The 11,702-nt window shown below is 38.5% G+C and overlaps 1 long non-coding RNA gene across 1 annotated transcript; it reads right to left on the reverse strand.

Moving 5' to 3' along the window:
• Window positions 1–124: 124 nt before the first annotated feature.
• Window positions 125–7,095, reverse strand: LOC138356046 (uncharacterized). The gene is made up of 4 exons (XR_011224108.1): window positions 6,949–7,095; window positions 5,657–5,875; window positions 5,339–5,387; window positions 125–223 (listed from the first exon to the last, which is right to left on the reverse strand). It is a non-coding gene; the product is annotated as an uncharacterized lncRNA (long non-coding RNA).
• Between the last annotated feature and the right edge of the window lie 4,607 nt (window positions 7,096–11,702).

Here is an 11,702-nt window from a genome sequence, read left to right on the forward strand (position 1 = left end):
TGCACCCATTCAGGGAACAAGCTCTGCAATAAAACCAGAGGAAGGGATAGGCCTTGCTGAGCCTATCTTGAAAGATAGGATTTTTTGGGCTTGTTATTAGGCATTGGTGATAATAAAAGTAGTGTCCCTGTTTAATGTTTATTTTTCTTTTACAGGTGGTTGTCTCTGGAGTTGTCTTGGCCTTTTGGATCTTCTGTTCATCTAGGAGCATCTGTCCCACAACCTGAAACAGTAATAGTATTTATAATACATCTAATATTTATATGTAAAACTTTTAATGAAACTACTTTATATACCTTATCCTGATTATGCTGGAAATTGTTTACTACTACTGTATTGATGCAATGTTTAAACATCTGAAATTTTTTTCACTTTGAAAATACTTTGTCAAATTTACACCTATTTGTAACTTGTTACATAGGTGCATGCAAAATGCATTGAAAAGTTGACTACCTACTCAATTTACATAAACTAAAATATTGCAAATTAGTCTGAAATATTAAAGTGGAAGAAACTTTAGTCAATATTTTAGTTTTCATATTTGAAAGTAAATTTAAAGCTATGCAACACCTAAGCTTTGTACAAATTATGATTAAATTAACTAAATCATAATCATTAATTTACAAAACATTAGAAAAGTGACACTGAAGCATCTATACAACATGGTTTTCACAAAGTCTTTGGTAACTTAAATTTAATCAAAGCTCTTAAATGATTTGTCTGCCAAACTTCATATATTCTGAAATATTTTACCTAGATTAAAACCATCATTGTTTGAAAGGGCAAAACAGATTACAGTGTACTGTCAATTAGTTTGACCTAACATCTGCAAGGTCCTGAAGGAATGGAATTTTTTTTGTAAAACTTTGCTAAAAACAAACCCTGCCTAATGAACCTGCTCATTTTTTTTAGAAATGGTAATTGCAACATTACCAAAGGCCATTGTTTTAATAGCCAAAGTACCAAATGAAAGACCAAGAAGCAACAAACAGGTACATGGTAGAAAGGACAAAAGAATGGTTACGAGGACCCTTTCATTTGTTAAAGAAATGACTGGGGAAAAATGCTGTCATACCACAAGTGGTCTTAACCCTTGTCATATACATCACTGACATTAATCTAAATATTACCAACCACAAAAATTGCTGATAACATGTTATAAAAAAATAAAAGAATATAATATTGAGGCCTTAATGCAGATCTCTAACTCTACAAATAGTAACAAGACTGGCAATTTCTTAATATAAAACAAACAATTCCAAGACCTTGCACGTGAGCCAGAACAATCCATATCACAACTACCACATTAAAATGAAACAACAATGAAGGTAAGGTAATTACCAAAAGAAGGCACCAAACCGGGAAGGCCATGTAGCACCATCAAAGTGCAAAATAATCAGAGGGCACTAAATATCACCAAGAATGCCAATACGAGAACAAAAACGCATAAGGCGAACGATATCAAAAGTATCCGATTCACCTAGAATTCTATCGAGGGACTGCGAGGGACGGTCGGAAAGCAAGACACGCTCGTCCTGGAAGTCAGGACATTCAACAAGGATATGCACAACTGTAAGAGGGACAATAAGGAGCAGGGCGGCGCTCCATTAAGTGACCGTGGGTTAAGCGGGTATGACCAACCCACAGCCGTGCCAAAGCAGTGTCCCACCGCCGGTTACGGTGGTAGGAGGAAGGCCACGGGGACACACTAAGTTTGAGAGTACGCAGCTTGTTACCAACCACAGAGGGCCAACGGGGAAGAATGAATAACAGGATAAAAGTCTGAATAAGGAATACCTTTACGGGAGATGGGACAAGAACGGATAGCTTCCTTAGCGGCAGCATCTGCACGCTCATTGAAACACCAATATGGCTGGGAACCCAGCAAAACTACCGATTTAAATTTACTAGAAACAGCCAATGTTGAATCTCGATGGACAGGATTAAAGGACCCTTTGCTCTTCAACAAGGTTCTTTGCTCTTTGCTTCTTCGACCCTTTGCTGCTTTGCTCTTCAACAAGTCACTTTAACTCCAAACCTTTCCAGATATTCTAAAAAAAGCGAGAGTAACGCCTGTCCACAAATGTGGTGATCTCACAGAAGTTAACAACTACAGACCTATATCAATCCTGCCAAACTTGTCAAAAATTTTTGAAAAACTAATCTATAAGCAGCTTTACTCATATCTAGCCAAACTCAATATACTTAGCCCTTGCCAATATGGCTTCAGGCCCAAAAAAGCACTAACGATGCACTTATTAGTATGCTTAACTCGATTCATACAGCTCTTGATAAAAATGAGTTCCCTGTTGGGTTATTTGTGGACCTGCGTAAAGCTTTCGATACTGTCAACCACCAAAACCTTCAGATGTTTATCAGATTCAGATGTTTATTCAGGTAAGGTATATACATACAAGTGATGTTACATTAATGGATTGATATATAGATAGAGCTAGTACATACAATGCCTAAAGCCACTATTACGCAATGCGTTTCGGGCAAGAAAAACATTAATATCTAGAACTTAATACTAATTGAGCATAAAGAATAAAAGATGTTGAGAACAAATACAAATAAAGATAAAAAAAAAAGGGGGAACATGACTGAAAAAGCAGCACAAATACAATAGGTTGACAAACAGAGTTGATTAAAGAAAAAAAAGAAAATAACAGACATGGGTTGACAATAGAGGAGTGAGGTAGATTACAGGGAATTTATTAGGTAGTGTTTAGTTTTTATCTTAAACTGGTTGAGAGAGGTACAGTCTTTAACATGGTTGGGAAGGTCATTCCACATTCTGGGCCCCTTGATTTGCAGAGCATTTCTAGTTTGATTAAGACGTACTCTAGGAATATCAAAACTGTATTTATTTCTGGTGTGGTGCTCATGGGTTCTGTTACAACCTTCTATGAAGCTTTTAAGATCAGGATTGGCATTATAGTTTAGCGTTTTATATATGTATAATACACATGAGAGAATGTGCAGTGACTTAATATCTAACATATTAAGAGATTCGAGTAGGGGTACCGAGTGATGTCTGGGGCCAGAGTTGGATATTGTTCTAATAGCGGCTTTGTGTTGGGTAATTAGAGGACGTAAGTGATTTTGGGTAGTAGAACCCCAAGCACAAATACCATAGTTGAGATAAGGATAGATAAGGGAGTAATAGAGAGTCACCAGAGCAGGGCGTGGTACATAATATCTGATCTTAGAAAGAATGCCCACAGTTTTTGAAACTTTTTTTGATATATTTAGAATGTGTCCCTGGAAATTCAGCTTGTGGTCAATGAGAATGCCAAGGAATTTGCCATCTGATTTGTTACAAATTTGGGTATTGTTTATTTTGAGATTTATAAGACTAGAGGATTTATTGCCAAACAGAATATAGAAGGTTTTGTCAATGTTAAGGGTGAGTTTGTTGGCAGTTAGCCAAAGATGGACTTTATTTAGCTCAGTATTTACTGTGGCATTTAGAGCAAGAGGGTCAGGACTGGAGTAAATGAAGGTTGTGTCGTCAGCAAATAGAATTGGTTTGAGGTGTTGGGAGGCATTTGGAAGGTCATTAATGTAGATGAGAAAGAGGAGAGGGCCAAGTATGCTGCCCTGAGGAACACCAATGTTGATGGGTAGGGTGGGAGAAATTGTATTATTCACAGAAACATATTGGAGCCTGTCAGTAAGGTAGGACTCTAGGTATTGTAGGGAGTGTCCTCTGACTCCATAATGATGTAATTTAAGAAGAAGGTTTTGGTGGTTGACAGTATCAAAAGCTTTACGCAGGTCCACAAATAACCCAACAGGGAGCTCTTAAATTTCTTCTTAAATTACATCATTATGGTGTCAGAGGACACTCCCTACAATACCTCAAATCCTACCTTACTGACAGGCTCCAATGTGTTTGTGAATAATACAATTTCTCCCACCCTACCCATCAACATTGGTGTTCCCCAGGGCAGCATACTTTGCCTTCTCATCTACATTAATGACCTTCCAAATGCCTCCCAACACCTCAAACCAATCCTATTTGCTGACGACACAACCTTCATTTACTCCAGTCCTGATCCCCTTGCTCTAAATGCCACAGTAAATACTGAGCTAAATAAAGTCCATCTGTGGCTAACTGCCAACAAACTCACCCTTAACATTGACAAAACTTTCTATATTCTGTTTGGCAATAAATCCTCTAATCAAATAAATCTCAAAATAAACAATACCCAAATTTGTAACAAATTAGATGGCAAATTCCTTGGCACTCTCATTGACCACAAGCTGAATTTCCAGGGACACATTCTAAACATATCTAAAAAAGTTTCAAAAACTGTGGGCATTCTTTCTAAGATCAGATATTATGTACTACGCCTTGCCCTGGTGACTATTACTCTCTTATCTATCCATATCTCAACTATGGTATTTGTGCTTGGGGCTCTACTACCCAAAATCATTTACGTCCTCTAATTACTCAACACAAAGCTGCTATTAGGACAATATCCAATTCTGGCCCCAGACATCACTCGGTACCCCTATTCAAATCCCTGAATATGTTAGACATTAAGTCGCTGCACATTCTCTCATGTGTACTATACATATACAAAACGCTAAATTGTAATGCCAATCCTGATCTCAAAAGCTTCATAGAAGGTTGTAACAGAACCCATGAGCATCACACCAGAAATAAACACAGTTTTGATATTCCTAGAGTAAGACTTAATCGAACCAGAAATGCTCTACAAATCAAGGGGCCCAGAATGTGGAATGACCTTCCCAACCATGTTAAAGACAGTACCTCTCTCAACCAGTTTAAGATAAAAACTAAACACTACCTAATAAATTCCCTGTAACCTACCTCACTCCTCTATTGTCAACCCATGTCCGTTATTTTCTTTTTTTTTAATCACTGTCAACCTATTGTATTTGTGGTGCTTGTTCAGTCATGTTCCCCCTTTTTTTTATCTTTATTTGTATTTGTTCTCAACACTATTCTTTATGCTCAATTAGTATTAAGTTCTAGATATTACCGTTTTTCTTGCCCGAAACGCATTGCGTAATAGTGGCTTTAGGCATTGTATGTACTAGCTCTATCTATATATCAATCCATTAATGTAACATCACTTGTATGTATATACCTTACCTGAATAAACATCTGAATCTGAATCAGAATAGCATAAAGTTATGCCGTAAAGACGCCAGCCTCCGAAGGGAGGCGACACATGTAAGTACGGTCAGGAAAAACAAAGTAGCCCACACCATCCGCAGACTTAGACCCATCAGGGAAGATGGAAATAGAGTGGGAGTGCAGGTTTTTGCAGGTTAAAGGTGCAGAACCTTTACTACAACTCACCTGATTCTGTCAGTTGGAACAGGGACTTCTGGACTTTCCAAACCACATTCTGGAAAACTATATAAATTTAAAACCAAGCTAAAGTAAACCATTGAATATTTTTATTTTTTTTTTACTTTCAAGGGAAAAATACCATCACTTAAAACAAAACTTTTCCTGCCATTAACTTTATTTGACTCATGATTACCCTTAACAGGGTTATACATTTATAGATTAAAGCTTATTTAACAAATATTAACACTTTCTCCCCCCCCCTTCCTCCCAACTGTTCAGTGTCAAAAGGGAGGGGGGGGGGTGTCCATTTACTGTACCACTTACATTTTAGTGTGGGCTTCATCCACTATTCTGATGTTAGCTGGAACATTTGTGCCAGCTGCTGGTTTGAAAGGGAGGCATACGATGTGCCAATTCAGAAAGCTTTCCACGTTCCTCACTGCACGTCAGCTCAGGACCTCACTACCATGTTGGGAGGCAGTTGAAGACTAACCAATCAACATCCCAGGCCGGAGAGCAGTGCCAGCTCGGAGAATTTGCCACCTGCAAAAAAATTTAATTCTCTTAACAATCTACACCATCTATCTCATCTTTACCTAGCCCCCAAACCTTACATTTGTCAGCATTAAACTGCATCTGGTAGTCTTAACCATTTCAAAACTATATAGGCCATCGATATTTTTTTATTTGCCAATTCTGCAACTATTGCAGTTTAAACCATAATCTTGCGAATAACCGAAGTCCAAGGAGAGCTTTTAAGCACTACGTACAACACTTCCCCCAACTTAACCCCATTTCTACTAATTTCCTTTGGTATAGCCATGACCTAATCAACTTCAGTCAGCATTCCCAATGATCCGAGCCCCTATCAATTTTGCGCCACTATCAAAATCTCTGCTGAAGTCAAGGTACACAAAATCACAAACCTTGTCACCATTTCCTCAACTATGCAACCTAATCCATGAACATTTAGTAATAAAACTATGCGATTCATGTATCTAGTCATGTTTCTCAAAAAGAGTAGAGAAATGGCACTTGCAATGTTAGATTCTAGTAACTTTCCTCACAATAGACTAAGCTAATTGGTCACTAACTTAAGCGTTAAAGTCAACTCAAACTTTTCCTTTAAAACTTGCTATATTAGGAACTTTCCACGACCGGCCTTTACCCGACAATTAAATAGGGTAAAAACGGTATATTAAATGCAGTAAAACTACGGTAAATTCAATATGATAAACTTGCATTCTTTAAGCATGGGCTGCATAGTAAGTGAACTAAACTAAATGTTAAGCACCCTGGCAAACCACTTTGTTCTATTCAATTTATTTATTTAATCACTTTGTCCGGCTAGAATTTTTAGACTAGATTAAAGGAACACCCTCCCTGGTAACGGCTGAACTACTTAACCAAATACTAATATTTAGGTAAAATACTTTCATAAAACCCGTCTACTTTCCCCACCAGTAGACTTGTTCAGCTAAAGGCATAATGTAATGTTCCACTTTAGTAGATAAAGACTTAAAAAAACACTACCCCATCTGTGTAGTTACCGGTTACCTGACATTCTACGCTTAAAATAACCCATCTATTCCCCATAATTGTTCGATATAACTTACCTCTCACCCGCTGGTCGAGTACACAGCAGTATATATCCTCCTCCATCACTCACCGCGTGGATACTATTTCACTCTGGCCGCAAATTGCCTCAAATCACCTACGTTGTCCATAAACATATATAGAAGAGCAACTGACCCTAACACCCGTATAGCGATCATCACATAACGTGGGACCATTAGTAGTACTGCTGTCAAAACATAGATGGCGCCAGGACAAACGGTAATTCCTATGGACTCGCCTAGTTATGCGTAGGGAATTGAGCTTCAGCTGTTTGGTCCCGCCCCTCAGCTGTATTCACCTAGTTGTACTCACCTAATTTGTGCTTGCAGGGGTTGAGCTTTGGTTCTTTGGTCCCGACTCTCAACCGTCAATCAACAGGTGTACAGGTTCCTGAGCCTATTGGGCTCTATCACATCTACATTTGAAATTGTGTATGGAGTCAGCCTCCACCACATCACTGCTTAATACATTCCATTTGTTAACTACTCTGACACTGAAAAAATTCTTTCTAATATCTCTGTGGCTCATTTGGGTACTAAGTTCCCCTTGTTCGTGTTCCACCCGTGTTAAAGAGCTGTCTTTGTAACTATCAAAATGCATATATCTTTGCTTTCACTTCAGTTATATTTATGACAGGGGATTTAAAATTTGCCTATATTTCTGCTTCTCTGATGACATTAAAAACTTTCGTTCATTACAGTATCTACATAAAATTAACATTTATCTTCATTAGGTTGTAGTTCTCATCAATAGGGAGAGCGTCGGTAAAAAAAAAAATTGTTTAAATATAAATATCTTTCCTCTCTCAATAATATGCCCGAAACACTATGCGTACTAGTAGCTTTAGGTATTGTATGTACTAGCTCTATCTATAAATCCAATATTATGTTTGTAAATCGACTATTTATGTACTTTCCTGAATAAAATGAACTTTACTTTACTAATATCTATTCTCTGTGACTAAAACGTAAGAACGACTTTATCTATGCCTTTTTGATAACATATACAATTATAAGCTTTATTAGTGAATCTCTATTAATTAAACAATATATCAGAGAGTGTGTAAGGTTCGGTGTTCCATGTGCGAAGAGACATGGGAGATTTTACATCAGTACAGTAAATGTTTTAAGTAGCGAACGCATACTAACGAATAACGATTAGTATAGACCAACACTATTGTTCTATGAAGTCGATTTAACTTCCAGACATGTATTTTTCAATAAGTCTTAAATATTTTCTGGCTAGTTATGTTAGATATTATTAGAAATACGTATTCTACTTGTTAATATAATAAACTAAATTTGCGATCATTTAAGGAGAGAAGTGCGACGACTGGATCACTGTGTACAGAAGGTTGATATGCCAACAAACACTTTCCAGACAACAATATATCTTGGATAAGTCGCTCCACAACATTGACACCTGGACCGTTGATTTCCTATGAGGCCACATATTTACTTATTTCATAATGGAAGTATATTATTTTATAGTAAATATATGTTTTCTCGTGTTCTGCATTAAGCACCAACATTATAGTGAATAAATATACCATATTTCTTCATTATTTAAGTAATGCTAGGAGGCTTTGAGTAGCTTTGGGTCATTAGGTGAACAGAATCTCCAATAGATGGGGCGAGAGTCGCGCTATCTCTCGCCCGAGCGAGAGTCGAAACTTATTTTAGAATTGATATATCTTTGTCCTCCAACAAGATATATTTCCTTTGGTGCACTCACAATAACGAGCATATCTCTGTCTTTCTGAAGGCATATAATATTTTAGGCTTTATAAGCGTATCTTTGTTAATTACACACTATATTGGCAAGTGCGTAGGCTTCTGCATTCCATGACCGACAAGCTACTGAATGCCACTATAAAAACGTATGTATCTTCACTTGAGCTTTATATATGTCTATGTTAAAGTATTTAAAATGAAGCTTATATTTCTATCTTTCTTGAGACATAAAACATATGTGTTTATTAATGAATTTACGTGAAATAAGCATTGTTCTGAGAGAGAGTTGCTCTGTCGATCAGTCTGTGCGGGTCCATAGAATTACCCAAATCGACCCAAATCAGGCCAAAACTACCCAAATCGTATTAGCATTACGTAAGTAATGAAGAAATATGGTATATTTACTTACTATAATGTTGGTGCTACACGTAGAACATGATCAAACCTATTTTTACTCTGAAATAATCTAATTTCATAACGAAATGAGACGTAAATATGTGAGAGGTGACGCCATAGGAAGTCGACGGTCCAAGCGACAATTGTGTGGAGCGACTTATCCAAGATATATGGTCGCCTGGAGAGTGTTTGCTGCCATAACAGCCTCCTGTACACAGTGATCCAGTCGTCGTATTTCATGGCTCAAATTGTCGCAAATTTAATTGGTAATATTAACAAGTAGAATGTGTATTTATAATAATATTTTTCATAAACAGCCACAAAATATTTAATATTTATTAAAAAAAAGTGTCTGGAAGTTAAATCAATTCCACATGACAATAAATTTGTTATATAGATACTAGCGTTATTCGTTGGTATGCGTTCGCTATTTAAACTACTCCAGTCCTTTTCGTTCATAGAACACCGAACCCTACACGCCCTCTGATATATTGCTTAATTAACAAATATTCACAAATAAAGATTATATTTATATATGTTATCAGAAAGGCAGATATAAAATAGTTTGTGTTAATGCATCACAGAGATTATACCTTATTAGAGAGGAAAAATATTCATATTTTAAACAAGGCTTCTTGGCCGACGCTCTCCTTACCGATATGGGAACTATGACCTTCCGAAGATCAATGTTAATTGAATCTATATATTGTAAAAAACGAAGTTTTTTATGTCATCAGAAAGACATATAAGCTGCATGTTAATACTTTGGTATAAATATAACTGAAGTGAAAGTGAAGATATATGCCTTTTTATAGTTACTTGATGGCTCGCTCAGGGAGTGTGAAGGCCTGCACACAAGCCAATCAATTTTATAATTAATGTACATATATGCAAAGTAACGTCAAAGGTTTTTATTTCAGAATAAAGACAGATGTAGACGATAATGTAAATACATTTCAAGGAAAACATATCTTAAATGAAAGCAAAGACATGGTCAAATAAATAGGCAATACCACACCATCGCCAGTGTCCGAACACATGAATATTCGCATTAGGTAGGTGAAAGGAAATGTACCCAACCATTTCCATTTACGCGACCAGTTTCCGTTCTTATGTTCTTACTTACATTTATTGAAATTTATCATCATCATCATTTACAGAAATAAATTAACATAAAAATGTAGTAATTTTAATACACAAAACAGAAGTAGATATGTATGTAAATTATGACGCAGGATAGGATCACTATTGCAGAACTATTCGCATACTTTGCGTCATTATATACAGTACTGGAATTTAAAAAAAATCGCGGAATTCAGAGATAACACCATCATTGGTGTCCAAGAAAAGTGTAAGTACTTCATTTATAATGATGTGCTGCCCGAAATCTTAGCGAAGTATCTAAAATTTGCTTACTGTAAGTAATTCATGCAAATGATTGTAAAGCCGTCGCCCAGTTGGGTGGGTGTGGAGCACATGACTGTTAAGCTGCCGCCCAGTTGGTTGGGTGTGGAGCACATGACTGTAAAGCTGCCGCCCATTTGGGTGGGTGTGGAGCACATGACTGTTAAGCTGCCGCCCAGTTGGGTGGGTGTGGAGCACATGACTGTTAAGCTGCCGCCCAGTTGGGTGGGTGTGGAGCACATGACTGTAAAGCTGCCGCCCAGTTGGGTGGGTGTGGAGCACATGACTGTTAAGCTGCCGCCCAGTTGGGTGGGTGTGGAGCACATGACTGTTAAACTACCGCCCAGTTGGGTGGGTGTGGAGCACATAACTGTTAAGCTGCCGCCCAGTTGGGTGGGTGTGGAGCACATGACTGTAAAGCTGCCGCCCAGTTGGGTGGGTGTGGAGCACATGACTGTTAAGCTGCCGCCCAGTTGGGTGGGTGTGGAGCACATGACTATAAAGCTGCCGCCCAGTTGGGTGGGTGTGGAGCACATGACTGTTAAGCTGCCGCCCAGTTGGGTGGGTGTGGAGCACATGACTGTTAAGCTACCGCCCAGTTGGGTGGGTGTGGAGCACATGATTGTTAAGCTGCCGCCCAGTTGGGTGGGTGTGGAGCACATGACTGTTAAGCTACCGCCCAGTTGGGTGGGTGTGGAGCACATGACTGTTAAGCTGCCGCCCAGTTGGGTGGGTGTGGAGCACATGACTGTTAAGCTGCCGCCCAGTTGGGTGGGTGTGGAGCACATGACTGTTAAGCTGCCGCCCAGTTGGGTGGGTGTGGAGCACATGACTGTTAAGCTGCCGCCCAGTTGGGTGGGTGTGGAGCACATGACTGTAAAGCTGCCACCCAGTTGGGTGGGTGTGGAGCACATGACTGTAAAGCTGCCGCCCAGTTGGGTGGGTGTGGAGCACATGACTGTAAAGCTGCCGCCCAGTTGGGTGGGTGTGGAGCACATGACTGTAAAGCTGCCGCCCAGTTGGGTGGGTGTAGAGCAAGACTAGTAATTGGACGACTCACCATAGATGTAAAGTGCCTAGTATAGTGACTTGTGAGCCTCTTGTTGAATCACTTGTGATACAAAGATTATTGATGTGTGTATTTGTGTGGGTGATTGAATATGTATGTGAATGTATATGTATGTATATGTATATATGCAATTGACGATCACGAAACAATA

Source organism: Procambarus clarkii, chromosome 70, assembly GCF_040958095.1.
Source record: "Procambarus clarkii isolate CNS0578487 chromosome 70, FALCON_Pclarkii_2.0, whole genome shotgun sequence".
In the NCBI taxonomy this organism is placed as follows: Eukaryota; Metazoa; Arthropoda; class Malacostraca; order Decapoda; family Cambaridae; genus Procambarus; species Procambarus clarkii.